The 20,705-nt window shown below is 37.1% G+C and overlaps 1 protein-coding gene and 1 long non-coding RNA gene across 2 annotated transcripts in view; one reads left to right on the top strand and one right to left on the bottom strand.

Annotated features, from left to right (window-relative positions):
- Positions 1 to 1,730: 1,730 nt before the first annotated feature.
- LOC102152443 overlaps positions 1,731 to 20,705 on the bottom strand; it is a 169,878-nt gene continuing 150,903 nt past the window's right edge. Inside the window, exons 4-5 of the long non-coding RNA XR_005357313.1 lie at positions 3,019 to 3,172; positions 1,731 to 1,905 (exon numbers count right to left, since the gene is read on the bottom strand). This is a non-coding gene — a long non-coding RNA (uncharacterized LOC102152443). The remainder of the gene's footprint in view (positions 1,906 to 3,018; positions 3,173 to 20,705) is intronic.
- Positions 12,471 to 20,705, top strand: part of DTHD1 (death domain containing 1) — a 75,795-nt gene continuing 67,560 nt past the window's right edge. Inside the window, exon 1 of the mRNA XM_038533509.1 lies at positions 12,471 to 12,666. The gene's annotated coding sequence lies outside the window, so the exon portion shown is untranslated. The remainder of the gene's footprint in view (positions 12,667 to 20,705) is intronic.

The raw sequence follows: 20,705 nt of genomic DNA, 5'->3' as shown, positions 1-20,705 counted from the left end.
ACATTGAACATGACTGAGAATAATGGGTAAGAGTCAGTGGACAAGTATATCATTCAATAGAGACAAGTTATTTTTTTTTTTAATTTTTATTTATTTATGATAGTCACACAGAGAGAGAGAGAGAGAGAGGCAGAGACATAGGCAGAAGGAGAAGCAGGCTCCATGCACCGGGAGCCCGACGTGGGATTCGATCCCGGGTCTCCAGGATCGGGCCCTGGGCCAAAGGCAGGCGCCAAACCGCTGCGCCACCCAGGGATCCCGAGACAAGTTATAAGAAGAACACACTACTAGTACCTCAACAAGGCTGGAAGCTTTTACTTTTGCAGGAGTGCCAGCAAGTGTGGGTGATCATAGCTATTAAATACTACCCATATTTATTAATGCTGGGGTTAACTACCCACATGCAGGCTTAGTACATAAACCATCTCTCATAATCCTCATACCAGCTCTGTGAATAGGATTCTATTATTAGCTTCACTTTATAGATGAGGTTACTTAGAGGTTTAAGAGTTAACTAACTTACCCAAGGTCACATACCTTATAAATGGTAGAGCTGGAATTCAAGCTTATGTCAGATGCATAGGTCTTGCTCATCGCAATTATTGCAACAGGCTACCTCCCTTTGGGACTGGACTGTTAGTGTAAATAGTAACTGGAGCTGATCCATTTAAATGGATTCTTACAAGCATAGCCAAAGGTTTGCCCAGATAACAGATTTGATTCAACAGCAGCTTTCATCTGTGTGTTATTGATAGAAATCTTTCACGGAGTGAGGTGTTTCCTGGGTACAGGCCTACACACGACTATAAACTTCCAACTAACAATACAAAAGAATAACAAGACCCAAGTCTTCCAAGTCATCCATCCACCCCCTCGCACATCTTCTGGCTAATTGCATCAATAATATAGTCAACAGTGTTCTGAATCACATTTCTTCTGATAGTTAATGAAATTTATAGTTTTAGTTATGATTTCTAGGAGTCTTGTTATGCATTTTAAATTCCAGTTCACAGGTTCCTTGTGCTATCTTTGCACATAGGAGATAATCACATTACTCACAGTAGCTTGTGAGAAAAAAAAATGGGTTCGGTCAATAACATTATCAGGCAGGTCTTGCAGAAGAACATTAGCAACATGGTGAGTTCAGAACAAATAGATTTGCTTTATAGGCAAAACAGCATATTAAAAGCTTTGAAAAAATGAATAGGCCTATAGGGAGCAGTGGCAAGGTTCAATGGAAAAAGAGAAAGCGAGAATCAGGCTTGAGGACAGGCACCGGAAATGGTCATTATCTTAATTCATATTCTAAAGGGGTTAAAGGAGCAAAGATAGATTCCAGAAAGCATTTGACTAATGACCTAATCTGATGGGATGGTTATGCCCGCAGAGAAACCATGCAGCTCTCCAATGACCCTGCTTAAGCCAGTCATAAAATTAGCAATTCCAAATTAGGTCTATGTAATGTTTTATGAAAATGAAAGCTACTTGAACAAGTTTGAAAATACTTTCCTCAATACTCTCTCCTAGAGATTTATGACATACATTATCATATTAAAGTCTTTATGGAAGTCCTGTAAACAAACAACCCCCCCCCCAAAAAAAAAAAAAAACAGCAACCTGTTTACTCTTGCTTAACTTAGCATTTCTTAAGTCTATTGGATCAGGAAACCTATTTTTTTGTGTGTGTAACACCTTTAGCTTGCTGAACCACTCTTTTGGAAGAGCTGAGAGTTTAATTAGGGAATCACATCCTATAGGAAATGCTTGAAGAAGATTATTGACTATTGTTTCTTATCACAAAGTTATTGAGAATTGTTGGTCATTATGAGTTAAAGGCAATCGTCTTTAAAATGCTTCCAATGTGTAGCTATTCCAGATGTCTGGTCAAGGTCCAAAGACTTTAACCTGGAAACAGAGGTGACAAACTCAAATGAAAATTATAGGGACTCTAGGATATGGGCCTCAATTGAAAGTCTTTACACCTCTTCATGGAAATGAAATAGGGTGTTCCTATGGGTAAAGTTACGGTTTTTGCTTAAAAATCCATTTTAGAATCCAACTCAACTCACACTGGAAAATAAAGATCACAAAATTTATACTCTAGAAAAAACTGAACCTAGAAAATTTGTGAGTGGATATTAACAAATGCTGTTATCAACCCTAAGGAGCTCAATAACAGTAGATTTATGATATATAACTAATTTAACTACTTTAATTAGTAACATAGCTTCCAAAGAAACTCTTGAAATAGTTATTTGCTAAAACTTACCAATATAACTGAATGGGTTGACCTACTGGTCTAATAATAAGACTAGATAATATCTTTGGAAACTTAATTTGTCAGTTACAGAGGTGAGCACCTCCATGGATTATGTATGTTGATCCCATCCATAAAAACTAACATTTCACTGAAGGGAAGGGAACCTGAGGATAACAGACTTTAAGTAATTTACTAAAATTCATATTGGTAATTAGTTGAGTCAGAATTACCCACTCTATTCTATAGCCCAATATAGGATTTCCATGTATTTGGATTTTATGCTGCTTCTTTGGGTGTGGTAACAAAGGCCAGAATAACAGTTCCCTAAATAATACAGAAGCTTATTCCTCTCTTAGTTCACATAAAAGTACTTCAGAACTGGATCAAGCTTTTTATCAACCTATGGAATTTATCTCATGGCCCAAGATAGTTGCTCTAGCTCTCACTATCACATCTACATCCCAGCTGGTGAGAAGGAGAGAATAAAATGCACAGTGTACTGTTTTATAGGCCAGACCTAGAAATTGCTCAGTATTTTTACCCATGACCCATGGCCTAAAATTTAATCAAATGGCTATACCTAGCACTAAGGGAGGCTGAGAAATGAAATCCTCAGCATCCATGTGCTCAGTTAAAATGCCAGGGTTCTTTTACTAAATAAGGGAGGAATGACTGTTTGGGAAACACTTGCAATTTTTGTCACAGAGTCATTAGCTACAAGCTACTTAACTACAGGTCACTACCAAAAATTGTTTTACCTTTAGAATAGATTACGTTAGGCAATCTTTTCTGCTAGAAATTGAATAGCAAAGCCAATTCGCTGGTGTGAAGTGTGAGTCAACAAAACATTCATTCTTCAGAAGGATGGGAGACGGTGGATCTTTCTGTCCTGATGGAAGATACATCTGACATCTTCAAAAATATTATAAAGTTGTTAGAAATTATTGTTGAATCAATCTAGAGATCAAGGATACTTTGCTATGTCTCTATGGTGCTATTAAGATATAAGTTGTGCTAAACCATAAATGATCAACCTTAAGCTTATGCAAATGAGTCTGAATGATACGTGTCTCTAAGTGTTAAAGAATATTCATTTAAACTACTAAGTCTACTTTATTTCAACTGGATTAAATGGATCATAAATAAGAAAACTAAACATAAAGTGTTACTCCCTAAATAAAAGTCATATCATAGCAATAAAGGTGGTACTTTCATATCATATTTCATATCATATTTCAACTAAGCACATGTATGAAAATAACAGGCTATGTGTGAGATTACCTTGGATAACGTATAAGAAAAATCTGCATTAAAATCTGTGAGGAGAGAACACATCAAAAAAATCTTATAGAAATTTCTATAAAGAACCATCTTCATGGGGCACCTGGGTGGCTCAGTTGGTTATGTGTTTGTCTTTGGCTCAGGTCATGATTTCAGGGTCCTGGGATCAGCCCCACATGGAGCTTCCTGCTCAGAGGGGAGTCTGCTTCTCCTTCTCCCCGTCCTTCCCCCTCCACTCATATTCTCCTCAAATAGATGAATACAATCTTTTTAAAAGAGAGAGAGAACCATTTTCCTTTGAAAAAAAATTAAAAAATCTTTGGAACCACATAGAAATTATTCCAATAATCACAAATAAATGGCTCAATGTTTAAAGACTAAAATTTTCCCACGTTTTGCATATTTTAATTAATAGACATTAATGTACAGTAAACTTATGTTTTTGACTTTGAAAGAAATACATCATTTTTTTTTTAAGTAGGCTCCACATCCAGCGTGGAGCACAACATGGGGCCCAAACTCATGACCCTGAGCTCAAAGACCTGAGCTGAGATCAAGACCTGAGCTGAGATCAAGTATCAGATGCTTCCCTGACTGAGCCACCCAGATGCCCCCAAATAAGTCAATTTTAAAAATCCTGTCTTTATATAGCTCCCACCTTACACAGAGTTATGATTTATCTTAAATTTCTGTATTTTCATTTACCTTTCTTTTCTATCTTTTCAAATATTTTCTCAGGTATTCAATTTTACTGAGAAGAGCACCGCAAATATCTACATGTCATTTTTATCAGAAATTCACAGCTTTCAAATTCCTTTTCATATGCAATTTTCATTTACTTCTTGGAACTAATGCATATTAATGCAGAGTACAATGTCTTATTAGAGATATCTGAAGCTCAATACATTTCTTAATTTTCTCTTGTTTAACTAGTGAAACCTAGGGTTCTGATTAACGATCATTTTAATTGATGGAGGTTTTCCTTGTACTCTGGAGCCTTCAAAATTTTAATGTCACTCCACACCTTTTTCAAGTTCTTTGGACCCACAACTACCATTTCAAGGAATGTAGGCCTTGTGTTTCCTAGGAAACCGTGTGCACACAGCAATATTCTTCGACAAATAAAGAGCACACTTATTCTTTTTTCAATATTATAAAGCTTGGGAGAAATTTTTCTATTAAATCCTAAGAATCCTGGACCTTGTAAATATTATTTTTACATTTATTGTGGTGGCCTCAGCTTGAAATCTAGGTATTTTTATCTTTGTATTTGGATAAGTGTGGGTACATCTGGAGGTTCCCTGCTCATAGTTCTCAAATCTTTTTGTAGCAGAGGACCCCCTTGTTCAAATGAAATCCTCAGAGGAAATGAGAATGAACAAATAAAATTGATGATAATCTTGTTGAAGGAAGGAAGGCATGGGGGTGGGACCTCTTTCCTTCTGTAAAACTGTAGGTAATTCTAAGTAGTCCATTCTATCAGTGAAACTGATTGCCTTTCAGCTCAGCCCAATGACTCAGACCTCTGCCATAAGGTAGCACTTGTAACAAAATAGCTGTAAAAGTGAAAGCTGTGCCCTTCAAGTCTAAAAGATTCTGAGAACCCACACAAAAATATGTAAAGGACGTCAAAGAAACCAGCTCTGGAGAATAGAGGTTATATTATGCTGGAAATTTTTAGAGCAAGGTGTGGGCCCTCCATTGAGCGAGCAGCAGAGTAAGTAGAATGGATCACCATTTAGATCATTAAGGAAGAGCTCATCTTGGATGCCTATCTGTAGGATCAAAGTTTTATAGCTTTCAAGGCTTTGGCAATAGACATCATAAAAAAAAAAAAAAAAAAAAAATGAGAAGTAAAGGAAAACTGCAGGTGCTCCCTAGTATTTGACAGGATATTTCTTGAAGATACCGAAGGCAAACTTGAAAAATAACCCTTAAATAGTGGAGAAGAAGAAGGAGGCAGGGAAGGAGACCTAAATCCCTTTTATTGGCTAGAAGCCATGCAATAAGGAATGTTATCAGACAGGGTCCAATCAGGAGAACAGAATTCACATTCAGTGCTTCGACAAGACAGATTGAACATAATGAATGATCACAGGTGTTGAAGGCCTGCAAAGCAAGAGGGAAGCACGGAGGGGGGATCAGAACTAATAAGAAGCAACTTCTGTCCCAAGGGATCTGGGAACAAAAGGCAAAAGATGGAGATTACCAGAGTAGCAGCTTAGAGGAGGGAAGGGCCTCCTAGAGCTCAGGTTTAGACCTCTGGTGGTTGGGGGGCGGGGGGTGGGGGGGGGGGGCGCATCTGGCTGGCGCTGGTTTCTTTAGGGCAAACGAGGAGTTTTGCTCTGGAAGTGCCAAAACGAGTGAGAATAAACAGTCACTTTTGGAGTAGACAGCCCCTGCCAGACACAGGCCCTGCTGAGAGAAAAAAATAAGGAGGAGGGTGGTACTTTCTGCCCCTCCCCCTTCCTTCACTTCCAAACTCCCCCTAGCACCTCCTGTTGGCAGAACGTAATAGGACATCAGCTAGGAAAGCTGTACCAATCATGCTCAGGTTGGCACAAAGATACATTTCGGGCTGACCTGATAGATAAATAGAGCAAGCACAGAAAAGAGCTGTGTGCAGCTATCATCACAGCCCTATATCTTATTTTTTTCTCCCAAGGTGGTGTGATAGTACCATTCGTGATATATATATTTTTTATTTTGATTCTGTATTGTTCAAAAATTGAGTTTGAAAGCATAAGACAGAGACGAGTACTGTAAAACTACTCCCAGGGGAAAAAAAATATGAATTATGGCAAAGCCCTTATTTCTGAAAGATATTTTTCAACACTTAATTTGATATATTGACATAGTAATATTAAATTAACTCCATTCAGTATCTTGGAGATACATTTTGCAGGCGATTGTAGACACATTAGGCATTTTTAACATTAGAGGATTGACTGGTAATGCCGGCTCTTAAAATTTTCTTGACTAAAAAGTTATCCGCTGCTTCTTAGGACACCAAAATTTGGAGTCTCAACCAGGTACATTTGTAGGTTTTCATACCCACCTAATTCTGGGAGGCAAAAATTTGGCCCTGAGCCTCATACATTGTGAGGTAGTTGGATGAATGCCTATATGGGAAACTGCCAGTAAGGGACTTTAACCTCAATAATTTATGGCCACATTTTCTTCTTGAGGGTTTGGTGTTTGAAACAAATGAATTGTGCTCATTTTAATGCACAACAAAAGATATTGGATTCTGAAGACTGACTGTATACAACTTAATCCATAGGCTAGGCCTAGCCCATTCATTCAACAGATGTTTGCACTGTTATTCTATCAATCAGGGTTCAGGCAGGGGAGGATAGCCATTCTGTTCTGGGAAAAAAGATTTATTATAGGAATTAGACTTTACAATTGTTGGAGGAGCTGGATAAGTGAAAGTCTAGAAGGCAGAGTTTAGACGATCAGAGTAGTTATCACGTAGCCAATCTGAGAAGCCAAGTACAGCCAATTGCTAAAATAGAACCATAAAAGGGGAATCCCAAGAGGAACTTAAGGAGTTGTTCTTTCTGTGAAGACCAACTCTCTGGGTCTACGTCAAGTGTTTGGAGGTATACGTGAGGTCACTATGATCATGAGAGCCAGTAGGCTGCAGAAAGATGTAATCAGAGCAAAGGAGAACTAAAAAACATGCTTGGAACCCACCAATCAGAGCTTCATCTGTCCATCACCTCATCTGGCTGCCAAACAACTTTCAGGGAATAATGTTTGCTGCGTCACTTCCAATTTTCAAATCGCTTTCGAGTTCTTCTTTTGGCTAACTATAGGTAGGGGGGCCATATAGATGAGGGGATTCTGGGGAACATAGTTCTCCAATTAATGAAGATGACATAATAGTCCATCACAGCCTGTCCGTGCAAGAGACTTATTAAGTAATCTTCTGTAAAATGGGACTAATAACAGGGTGTGTGTGAAGATGAAAATGACATAATGCATGTAAAGGCTTTAATGTATTTGTCTATCATTTGGTGAACACTCAAAAAGTGATTATTATTGTATATTAAAATAAACAAAAATGGAAAGTAGTATAAATAACTCTGCTCAAGGTAAATTAAGGCTATTAGATATATACCACTGTGGTGGCCCTCAGAATGTGTCTCCTGGATCTCTGACTGCTGAGAGTAAAAGTAATGCTGGCCCTGGCTGCTACGTACTGGCCATGCCTTACCACTGGCCTCCAGCCAAGGACTGGGTGTGGCAGTGATCCTAAGGCAGGTCTGTTCCTGGGAGACTCGGATTCCTCTGGCAGCAGAGCCTTCGGCTCATAACCTCCCAGATTGCTATTGCAGTGCTGAACTCTCCTTAAAAGTGCAAGGCCCTGCCACCTGGGTGGCTCAGTGGTTGAGCATCTACCTTTGGCTCAGGTCCTGATCCCGGGGTCCTAGGATCAAGTCCCTCATCGGGCTCCCTGAAGGGAGCCTGCCTCTCCCTCTGCCTGTGTCTCTGCCTCTTTGTGTGTCTCATGAATAAATAAATAAAATCTTAGAAAAAAAAAAAAAGAATTGCAAGGCCCATCTAGAATCAATCCTTCCTTCCTTCCTTCCTTCCTTCCTTCCTTCCTTCCTTCCTTCCTTCCTTCCTCCTCTCCCTCCTTCCTTCTCTCTCCTTTACCCAAGATCAGAGCAAGTAGTCTCTAAGCTCCTTACCCTTGTCTCTCACTGGGAGTTCCCCTAATAAATTTCTAATTTTTAAATGTTTAATCTGATACTAGTATTTTTTTTTCTTTTTTTTTTTTAATTTTTATTTATTTATGATAGTCACAGAGAGAGAGAGGCAGAGACACAGGCAGAAGGAGAAGCAGGCTCCATGCACTGGGAACCCGATGTGGGATTCGATCCCGGGTCTCCGGGATCGTGCCCTGGGCCAAAGGCAGGCGCCAAACCGCTGCACCACCCAGGGATCCCAGATACTAGTATTTTAATGTTTAATCTGATACTAGTATTTGCTTCTTGGAGGACATGGACTAACATGAGTGCAAAAGAAAAATGTCAGTATCCTAAGAAAGTAAGGTCTAGCACCAAAAAGTGAAAAAAGGTAAAATTAATAAACTGATGATTAATTTAGAAAAACTGACCTTCATAATTTGATTATATCACAACAAAAAATGCCTGGGTATTGATTCTATATTTCCTTACTTCCTTTTTTCCTTCCTTTCTTCCTTCATTCCTTCCATCCAAGGGGTATGTGTGTGTGTGTGTGTGTGTGTGTGTGTGTATGTAATATATGTGTATATAATTACATACATACATATATATATATATGCGTAATTTTATGTAGAGTTTATGTGGTTTACATAACCTGCTCTCCCTCACAGAAGCCAAGCTATTACTAGAGAGTCCTATAGTTAGAAGGAGAAAATCCTGTTTTCTCAGACCATATCGATGAGAAGCCTTGAAAGTCGTTCCCATTTCATGTCTCCTTACAGGGACTTTGGCTGGAATGATAGCATCACTAGAAGAATATCCTGGGAAGAGTATCAATTTTTCCCACACAGTCCCAGGTAATCCAAGTAGGTGGAGATATACTTCATTCTGCTGTTTACAATGTAATATTGAATGAGCTGGCATCCATTCTAGCCCAAAGCATGGTTGATACAATATTTGAATAAGACTGTAAGGGGTGTTAAAAGATAAACTGAAGCAAATTAAAAGTTTTTAAGGATTTATTTGAGCAAAAATATATTCAAATCAGGCAGCACCTAACCCACAGAGGTGGGTATCACTCCCTGAGCAGGAGCCAGGGAAAAATCTTATATGAAGTACAGAAGCAAAGAAAGGAAATTATTTGACTGGCTAGAGCTTAAAGCCTGGTTGTCTATTTGTGATTGGTTGTCCTTGACATTTTGATTGCATCATCTTAAGGCATGTAGAAGCTTAGATTTTGGTTTGTTTACATAGGCCACCACAGCACTAGAGCCACATCAATCTAATGGCCTACTTGTTTAATTAATTTAATAGGGTAAGCTAATCTTCATGTTTTTCAATTGCTTCAAATTCTATTTATTCCTACTTCAATTGAGGTTATTAGTAAAACACATATCTAAGTTAATACTCTTTTGCCCTAAAGAAAAATTATTTCCCAGTAATTCAATTTCATGTTCAAATGGCCTTCATTGGACTCAATATAAGAACCATGAAGAAATTTTGATGCTTTTTTAAAAGCTTCTTGTGGAGACCTTGTTCATTATTTTAGTACTCTTTACATAAAGATTTTATGCTGAAATTATTTAGAATTCAGTACAAGAAATGCTTCCTACCTCTTTGCATCTAAAACTGAGACCAAAAAGACTTCACCCTGTCGTTGCCTTGATGGCTGGTAAGGGAAGCTCAATGTAAATTTCAATGTTTGTGATTTCACTTATATGTGGGATTTAAGAAACAAAACAAATTAACAAAGGAAAAAAAAGAGAGCAATAGAGAGAGAGAGAGAAACCAAGAAACAGACTCCTAATCATAGAGAACAAACTGCTGGTTACCAGAGGGGAGGTTGGTGGGGGGATGGGTGAAATAGATGATGGGGATTCAGAAGGGCACTTGTGTTGAGCACCAGCTGATGTATGGAATTGTTGAATCACTGTATTATATACCTGAAACTAATATAACACTGTATGTTAAATATACTGGAGTTAAACAAAAAAAAAATAATGAACTTACCTCTTTTCTGGTAATTTTCCCCCCTTTTCCTTGTGTGATTTTTGACCCTTCTGGTTTTATTTTTAACAATCATATTGCTTATGAATTTATTTTAAGAACTCTGAAATATTTGGATTTGTTTTGGAAGGGAGAGGAATAGGAAATCTATAAAATTTTAAATAAATTATATATATGATTATAATATAGAAATAACATATATTACAATATATATATGATTATGTATATCTAAATGTTCACTCAAACCACAATTACAAATTACTGGCCAAATTTTAGAAATACTAAAATACTTAAAAGAGTTATGAACAGTTCTAATTCAAGGAAGTACATGACGTTTTCAATTCCTGTTTTTTTTTTTTTATTATTTTTATTATTTAAAAGAACAAATCTTTCCTTTTTACCTGAGCCAGATAGCAAGAAAATGCCACTAACAGATAGTAGATGAGCTCTATAGTAAAACCTCATACACTGTAGCTGGTTCTTCCCTCATCCTCATCATACAGTAAGAAGGTGGGACCAGGGGGACCTCAGAGATATTTCCAGCACTGGAATCATATGATTCTTTTTATGTTTAAGCTTATTGGATTTCAATGTTTGAATATCTAATTATAAGAGAACATATATAGGAATGTCAAAAAGAGGTGACATTAGAAAGAGGAAGTGTCCAAACTTGCATCTGTTTACAAGACACGCTCAGGAAATGGACTCTAGTGAAGCATTTCCTTTCAAATTAGATTTGGATGTTATATTACATAATGAGCCTTTTGAAGTTCCAAGAACTCAAAATTCCATTCAGTGATCTGACATCATGAAAATGGACCTTTAACCAGTCAAAAGGACAAATTCATTATAGGGAAAACAATGAGACTAAATATATCTGCAATTTCTTAGTCATCATAGTGTTTTGTAAAACTATAGCCAGTTTAAAAACACACGTTTTGGTATATATCATGTAAAATAGATACTATGCTTGACAAGGGAGACTAGACTTCATAATTATTTTGAAATGGCGTGATTTGTTTCAAGTATAACTTAACAATTACTTTATTCTAGCACTCAAAATAAACAAAACAATCAGCTCTGAAAGAATTTGGTATTAACTTTGTTGTGAAATATCAGATAATCTTTTACGTGCTGCAGCAGGTTCAGAACTGTCTTTTTCCCTGTAGCACTAAGATAAACTCTAAACAAAAATACATAATACAGGCAGATACACAGCATTAGAAATTGTTTATTTAAATCTTTCTTAAATAGTGAGTTAGCCTCTCCTGTAGGCTGAACTACACAAACAGGATGCAAGTCTTCCACTTTAGCATCAGCTCCAGTGCCTAAGAGTATTTGACACATAGTAGATGCTTAGTAAACATTTGTAATGCCTGAACATATTTGCAGGTTACCATGCTCAATTTAGGATTTAAAACGGAAAGTTATTGGTACTCAACAAAATGGATGGATTTTCTCTACAACACATGGAACACATTTTAGAATGTGTGTGTAAATATGCATGTATATTTAGATTCCAGTTGTATTTCTGATATAGTATACAGTTGTTTGAAAGTGGTTGCTCTTGTTTTCTTATAAATATTGAAAAGGAACTCCCTATTTGTGGCAAATCCCTTGAGTCTAAACTTGCAAAGTGTTATAAAACTCTATTTTATCTTGGTTTTGAGGCTCTCTAAAGAATATATCATTCAAAACCTCAGAGGAAGCTATATTTTATGTAGCACATGCAATCAGCCACAGGACAAAAACAGCACTTTTCTGAAGGCTTCTGAGAGATCCAATGGCTTTGAATCTCAAGATTCAACTGAAAGAGGCCCGAAGGAATTATATGGTTTACTTCCATTGGTTTACCATTTTTGTATCGTAGAAAACCATTTGAGAGTAAACATAGGGGAAAAAAAGTCATGTTGGCAATTAACATAGAGGAATAGTAGAAATCCCAGGAATCCTCTAGAGATGTAGCAGGTGTAAAACTGTTTCTCCCAGTGCTTTCCACATTGTAGGTCAGAAAAAAAAAAAAAACAAACACAAAAACCAACCCTGCCCCCCAAAACCAAAAACCTACCATGCTTACATTTTTATTCAAACTCAAACCCACGGAGTTTTCTTTGGCCCAACCAAAGAAAAGATTTGAGGACTGAGCCGAAGAAACTCTTCGTAAAAAAAAAAAAAAAAAAAAGTAGTATATAGCCTAGAGGATTTTTTTTTTTTTTAAGTTCAAGATGTCAGCTGTGGCGCAGTTCTTGTTCCCACAGAAACAGGATGTACTTGGTCTACCTAGATGATGAGTGGAACAACATCGTGGTTGCTCGGCTACATCCCTGGGGATGGTTTCACCATGAGGTTCTCCTGCTTGCTGCACTCTTGCTTCACTAGTGGTTCCACTGCTCATTCTCAAAGTCACGGACATCACCACAGGTTTGTAGCTGCATCTGAAGTTGTCTAAATTGATTTATATTCAGCAACTCCCACCTCACTTGCCTGCCTGTGCTCTTTGCTGTTTCTTCCCCTTTACTTTCCTTGTCTAGTCTGTAGCATTCATTCTTCTAAAACCCCGTGTAACACACAGCTGATTTGCCCTTTTGATATAAATTTTTGGTTTCCTTTGATTCTTATTAAACACAATGTTTAGCCATTTCTACTAGATTTTTAAGATCCACAAGGACAAGAACTATTTCTTTTCAGCCATGTATAGAATCAGGAGAATGCTCTGCACACAATAAGTATCGACTGGCAGGCAAATATCTCACTTCAGGACTCCTGTTGTCTATAATATGTCTGTAATAATGTACAGGTCACTTGTCCTCACTTTTATCCAGCAGAGATTTGGTGATAAACACCTAGCTTCTCTCAAGTGGATTATTGCTCATGATCTCGTCTTGCTGTTTGTGCTAGTCATGGCTCATGGGTAATGATTAAAATTGTCCCCAAATAGGTTGCAATGTCTATTATTGGCCCAAATCTCACAGCTAAACTGTGGAGAGGATGTCACCACTATCACATTGGAACAGTTAACATTCTATGGAAGCCGAAGCTGTATGCACAAAGCTGACTTGCTCAAGGATTCATTTGCCTTATTATATTCTGCTTCTTTGTTTATTTTGTAACACACAAAAGGGCATTAGCCACAGCTGCTGGATTAAGTAATGGCTCAAAATATCAGTCTACAAGGTCATGCAAACACACTGCTGTTTCTTCCTTTGAACAAGGATAAGGATGTCAACTGCTACAAAAATCCTCAAAACACACGTATACACTCACATGAATAGCCCTCCCAAGGATCACCTCTTCTTAAAAAGCATACTGAAAGTATTTTTGCACGCGCGTGTGTGTGTGTTCGTGTGTTTAATTCCTAACATGTTCCCTGCTATCTGCCCTTGAAGTGCTCTCATTTTTGGGTTCTTAAGAATGTTGAGATTGTTTCGCAGTTATTAAGCTTAGAGCTTGTTACTGAAGTGAGAACGTATGAAGTACAATAAAATATTTGGGAGTCTGGTACTTTTAAAAAATGTAGACTTTCTTAATGAGAATATTTTGAATGTGTTAAGATGCATATTTAAAATCTTATAGGGGTGCCTGTGTGGCTCAGTGGTTGAACGTCTGCCTTTGGCTCAGGTCCTGATCCCGGGGTCCTGGGATTGAGTCCTGCATCGGGCTCTTTGCGGGGAACCTGCTTCTTCCTCTGCCTATGTCTCTTCCTCTCTCTGTCTGTCTCTCATGAATGAATGAATGAATGAATGAATGAATGAAAGAATGAATAAATAAATAAATCTTTTAAAAAATCATATTGCTTATCCTACAAGGTAAAGCTGAAAACTCCTTTTACTTCCAATTATTGAATTAATAATGATCAATTCTTTAGAAATTGTTCCCTTTTACTCTTCTAAGCTATCATTAGAATTGTGAAGATTAATTAACGAACCTGTGGTTTTCACAAGTACCCAAACAGAGGAGTCTGCTCTTCCCACAGACAAACACATTATTTCTCTTGTACATTAGAAATATGAAAAGTCTGATAGTGTTGAACATACTGGCATATTTCTCCTCTTATCATCAGTCCCATCTAGGATATAAGTGAGGCACAGAGGGGCTAACTCTTTCAGAACATAAGGAAGCTTCCCTTATAGAGGCGTTCACTTACTATACTGTCCTGTGTAATCAAATGAATTCATATGGTACCTTTACTTAAATGCAGTTAACTAATTAATCCCTAAGCACCTAGTTTATTCTTTTCCAAGAATGATCTTAGACTTTGGAAAAATACAAACCAGTTTAAGGTTAAGGAGGGATTAAAACCATGCATTTGCAGCAAAGGGATGGTGGAGAAGACAAATTGGACTATACTATTTAAACTAGAATTTTCTTACTCCCACCCCCACCTGAACAAGGATGGCTTATAGCAATCACCATCTATTGCTTTTAAAACAAAATTAATATTCTTAAGCAATAAGCATATTTAGAAAAGCATAGACCTGATTTTCAGACCTGATTTTCAAAAAGCGGTTTCTGTTCCTTTGTAGGTAACAGCCAAGAGTTAAAAACGCCCCTCATCTTGTGTTAGATAATACCACAGAGAGTACTTCTAACTTCAGCTTTAGCTGCTGTCTACTGGCTAGACCTATTTAAATTTCCCTAACCTGTTTAATGAGGTCCAAAAATAAATGTATATTATAGAGAAAACTGAAGCATACTCACTATTTACAGAGAAATGACACAGAGAGGGCACTTATACAGTATGTGACCTAAATAACCCAAAGCAGATTTAATTCACTATGGGAACCTGGGATTACAGTGGAGCCGTTATCTGGGTCTATCAGGAACCATAGCACAATCTTGGATCGTCTGTGTCCTAACAAAGATGAATCCTTCATGAGAACAGGAACTAATTTACTCTTGTTCTTAGTTTTTAAAAACAAATAAAGGTCCCTTATTATATAGCTTAATTCTGAATTAAGACCTGAAACAATAAAAAAAAAAATCATACATTGCTAACAGTGCTCAAAATGACAGAAAAAAAATGTTCCTGATGATATCACTTCATGATGCAGAACACATGGGCTGAGAGGTACTACTGCAGATTCACTCAATAAATAAATAAATAAATAAATAAATAAATAAATAAATAAATCAAGCAAGCAAGCAAGCAAGCAAGCAAGCAAGCAGGTAAGGAAACTCACAGACCTGCCAAGACTCTAGTCCGAATTGGTTTAACCAACTGGTTCTTGGCATTTGATTCAAGGCAGCAAGATAGAAAGAAGGAAGATATGCTGAAAGGGCGGGGCAAGAGGGAATAGTTCCACGAAGGAGATGCCGGTGATAATTTCATAATATAAATGCTTGCCTAGGGCCAGTCATGGCTGTCTTCTTCACCTGTGTTGCCACTCACTGGGATCCTAGCATGGCCCAGAACCTGAAGATCAGAGCAATGAGAAGGGAAGTGATAGGAAAAAAAAAAAACGATACTGTGTTTTTTTCTGATATTGGATGTGGTTAATATCTGTAATGAATGTACATAATTTAAGACAGCAATTGGATGCATTGGATCAACATGTCAAGATAACAGTGGTCTAAGAAGGGAGAAAGTTGTAGTTCTGAGGAATTTAATACTTTCTCTGTATAATGAATTTTGTTTCTGAGCAACAAAGATACTCGAGGATTCAATGTGTATCATATGGTTCTCCTGGTAATGATGATACCGTGGGGTACTGAGGCAGTGTTAGCCTAACCATATTTCACTGGAAGAGTCCTATTATTTCTGAAAACAGCAAATTACACATCCCTCAGCATCCTATCCTTGCTTCAAAAACGAGTTTCCATCATGTTCAGAGCATAGTTCATGCTGAAGAATTTGTTTTTTGCAAATGTATTTTTACGGTGTGAGGAAGTAAGATGGCAATCCCACTTAGGAATAAGGTCTGTAAGAGATGCCATAGAGTATAGGTGAAGGGTCACTTTGTGGAGTTGAGATCTAGAATACTACAGTCATATTCCATTGGTAGATTATATTATGACTGTCCAGAGGAAAGGAGGGGACCTGGAGGTGAACTTGGAGGAATACATAGTTTATATTACGCCCTTATTTTTTCTCCTTTCTAGACTTCTCCTTCTTTCAATTATTTTTTTTTTTCTTTCTCTTTGCTAAAACTACCTTCAAAACTCTAATCACACCTTGGAAGGAGTCAAGCCATGAGGAAGATACAGAAATACATTCTAAATACTGGGATGCCACAAACTACACAGTGGCAACGCATCTGGCAGACTCTTATTTGAAAATCTGTCTCGGGAAACTCCTGGCAGAGAAGAAACTATACAGTTTTTATTTCACATAAAAATTTATTTCATTGGTCTCATGTCATCGGCCCGTGAATACGTACAGTCAGAATCCTTACAAACACATCAATGACTCAACAGAGAAGTGTTGCAAAACTGTAATCCAAACCTTGGTATTAATTTTGGAGGCCATTAATGCTGTTAAAAAAAAGGAGATTTTGCTAACCAAATAATGGAATACCCTTAATTACTTTTCAATTCAAATATAGTCCCTTACAGCCTGAACAGACCATTTTCTTTACATAATGATTATAGAACTTGCCAACTTGTCAGTATTAAACTTCCAGGTATGACAAGACATCTCAAATTCAATAATTACTGTAATTGAAAGGTAAAGATTGAGTATTTACATATAAAGGAATGCAACTATCTCTGCAAATATGTCTGCTGTAGTTTAGCAAATATGGTGATTTCATTTAAATCAACTCCTACTTCACATCACACATAAAAATGTCAAAAATGAAAGATAAGCTTCAAACTTATAATTAAATTGCTCGATCACTATTTTATTGGCATATTTTTAATGAGTTTCCCAGTTTTAAAAATTCATATGAAAATCATTAACAAGGAGTTAATTGTCTATTTGGACCTCATGTGGAGTCCAGTCTTAAAACTTGTGTGAAAAATAAATTGGTTTTGACTTTTATGAGACAATTGGAAGCTTGAACCCCTGAGGAAGTATTTGATAATATTAAGGGATTTTTAAAATTACTTTTTAAGGAGAATGGTATGATGATTTTTTAAAGGATGTGTAGATTGTTTATTACATTTCATCATTGTCTTAATCATCAAACATTTGTTTACCTTCTGCTTGCATCAAGAGTGCTGTGCCCCTGATGAAGTATTTGATAATGGGCCATTACCAGGTGGTAATTATTCCACCTCTGTTTGAGGATCATGCCAAGTGCAACTGACTACTTTTAATTTAAGTTCGTTCTTGAACACCTGCCACTGAATTCCAAGCATTTTTGAATGACAAAATACTCTTTATAAAGTCAATAAGAATATGGGTTCATTGTTCTGAAGTAACCCACTTGATGTGAATATGTTATGCAACTTTAATATCATCACCAAAGGACCTGTAGTGAATGCAACATTTGGCCTTAATTCTTTTTTAATATATAAACTTCATATATACCAAAGTAATACGTGAAAAAAAAGTAAAAAAAACAAAAAGTAATATGTGTACATAGTTCTTAAAGAATCCCTAGCATGGCAACTGTAAAGAAAAGCTGCAGTACTTGCCCCTTTCCCTCATCCTAACTGAAATGCCCAATTATCTTTCAAAGGCCACCAGGAACACATCTGTCACTGAATAGACGGAGCTTATGACTCATTTCAGTACAGGAGAACTCCTACCGTTGAGGGGAGCCATGGGGTGTCTCAGTTAAAGAGATTTAATAAAGAATTGGACTTTGGTTGTGTGATTTGGGGGAAGTTTCTTGCTCTGGATAAGAAGCTGTTTAGAAATGGGAACTATTCTATGATTGGATATTTCTGTAAATCTTATCTATAGGGAGGGAAGACTAAAGAAATACTAGAACTATGTATACTAAGAGTACATGTACTGATACTAAAGTTGGTAAGAAGTAGCCCTCTGTCATAAAAGCTGAAATAGGGAGATAATTGGTCTTTTGTGGCTAGAATAATGCTCGTATATTGTTTGTGTTTAGACATGATTATAGAGGGGTCTTCATTTCGCCTTGATCCATTATAGTCACAGAGTGTCCTTATACGATATTGATGTTCTGTGATATTTTTTGCATTCAACAGAATATTAGAGACTAGCTGTGAATGTCAGGTCAGTCCCTAACACCACCAGGGCCTAGCAGGTAGCAGTGGACTTGCCCTCAGAGGTCAGGAGTTGCTTTCCTCCTTCCCACATCTTTCACCAGGGGCAATGGCATTCAATTTTTTTTTAGCAGTTTCTTCTGGCACTTACCTCCAGATTCCTAAATATTAGTTTCTGCTTATTCTTAAATATTTGATTTGTTTTTAAATATTTGACTTCCTGCTATCGAAATAAGGCTTTGCTCTCATAGCCATCACATTATACTCATTCTCCACATGCACGCCTACTAAACTCATTCTGGTAATGTACTAATTATCACCGGTATCACTTAAAAGTAATTACAGTTATTTTTGTTATTATGGCTATGTAAATACTATGCATAGCAGGGCTATATAATATACTGTTATTATATATCCTTTCTTTTAGAATTTTATTTTATTAATTGTCTCATTTTATTTCATTTGCCCAGTTACCAATAATTCTTCCCCAAAATTCTCGAGTAGAATTGCAAAACTTCTTTTTGAATGGCTAAAACATCAGATAGTTCCATAGTTCCATTTCCCCCTTGTAGACAGCCCTCCTGGACCCTCAGATGACTGCTGTACCCAGGACTAGGAGCTCTTGAGGCCCTGGCCACCCTGGACTTCATTTTAAGCATTTAACTCATCCATCCCTCTCTTTGCTGGCTTTTCTATTTCTTCCTGATTGCCAAGCTTTTTTTTTTTCTTCTGTTAACTCTGTTGCTTTTGATGGGTACACCCCCTAGTAGCTTCCAAGAAAGTTTACATAGGAGGCAAATTTTTTGATATGTGCATACCTGAAAATGCCCTCTCTCCCTACTCCGCACACTTTACAAAATATTTTCTTAGTTTTTTCCACTTCTATTGAAATAGAATCGACAAAAGGCTTCATTGTGTAGGCATAATTGGTGAAATCATTGGCCATTAGCAATTGATTCAGCCTCCAGCCCCTCTGGTCTCCCCACCTCCCTAGAGAAGAGTTTGACAAGCAGCGGGCATCCAGGGGGCTTTCCAAAAGCCACTTAATTAATATAACAAAGAACACCTTTATGGCTCTCACTGCTAATGAAGTTCTAAGAGTTTTAGAAGGCCTGTTCCAGAAATGGGCTCTAAAACCAAATATCTTAAAAAATAAATAAATAAAAATAAAACCAAATATCTTATTTTTTATTATAAATCACATTGTCAAAAAAATTTAAAAAAAGTAAATCACATTGTCACAATATTGCAAGGAGATTATCACCGTAGTGTTAGCCGATCCTTTTACTGCATCACATCACTTTTTCTCTTTTGTGTCCCTGCACACTTGCAAGGCAGTTTGGGGGAAACAGAATTCTAAGTTAGAAAGAGGTTTCCCTCTGAATATTAAAGTCACAACTCTGTTATTTTCTATGTGTCGGTGTTGCCGCCGAGAAGTTCAGTGCTTTCCCTCTTCAGAGGCTATTAAGATCTTTGTCCTTGGTGTTTTGACTATTCGCTATGACATAACCAGTTATGATTTTTTTCTTTTTGCATGTATTGTTCTCAGACCTTTCTATCTATCAGTTCTGGGAAATGTTCTTATATTACTCCTTTGATAAGTTATTTCCTTTAATTTTTTCTCTCTGGGGCTCATATTGGTTGGGCTACCAGCATTGAACAGTTAATTTCTCTTAACTTCCTTTTTTCCCTATTGTTTCTTTGTCTTTTTGTTTGACCTTCTGGGAGATTTCCTCAACTATTTACGCCTACCCATATACCAGCTTGAAAATTTTCTGTTATACTATTTTCATTTCTGTGTGTTCTTTCTCATTGTCCAAATGTTCCCTTTTTTGGAAAATCTTTTTTTTTTTTTTTTGCTTTGTTTTGTGGATGCATTATTTTCTCGTATCTCAGGCTCTAAAGATGTTAATTATAGCTTTGTTTGATATTTTCTCCTCTTGCCTGTGTTTGTTCTATTTTTTTCAAGTTTCATGTTTGCTTAAGTGTCTAACATTATATTAGAGGCTTTTTCCAATGCCTGACTTCCTTGTCTGTTATTCTTTTCTTAAAGGTGAGGCATTAGGAGCATTGTTAGAAAACTTTATATGCATAGATGGGGCTTATGACTGACGAACCAGATACTTCATTGTTGATGACCTGGTGGGGGCAGGGCAAACTTCTGGGAACAGGGAGTAAGGGGGGGGTTGGGGAGGTTGAGGAGGGGGGGGGATGTGCTAAAAGTTCCACTATTGATAGATTTTTCTCTTGAGGTGTTCAGTTACTCTAGAGAGGAAACATCTCATCTTCTGCCTGAGAGGTTATGCTTACTGGCACCTGTTCTTAGAACTGAGCAG

Source organism: Canis lupus, chromosome 3, assembly GCF_011100685.1.
Source record: "Canis lupus familiaris isolate Mischka breed German Shepherd chromosome 3, alternate assembly UU_Cfam_GSD_1.0, whole genome shotgun sequence".
Lineage (NCBI taxonomy): Eukaryota > Metazoa > Chordata > Mammalia > Carnivora > Canidae > Canis > Canis lupus.
The sequence above is the reverse complement of the archived record's forward strand: the minus strand, read 5'-3'. Positions and strand labels throughout refer to the sequence as shown.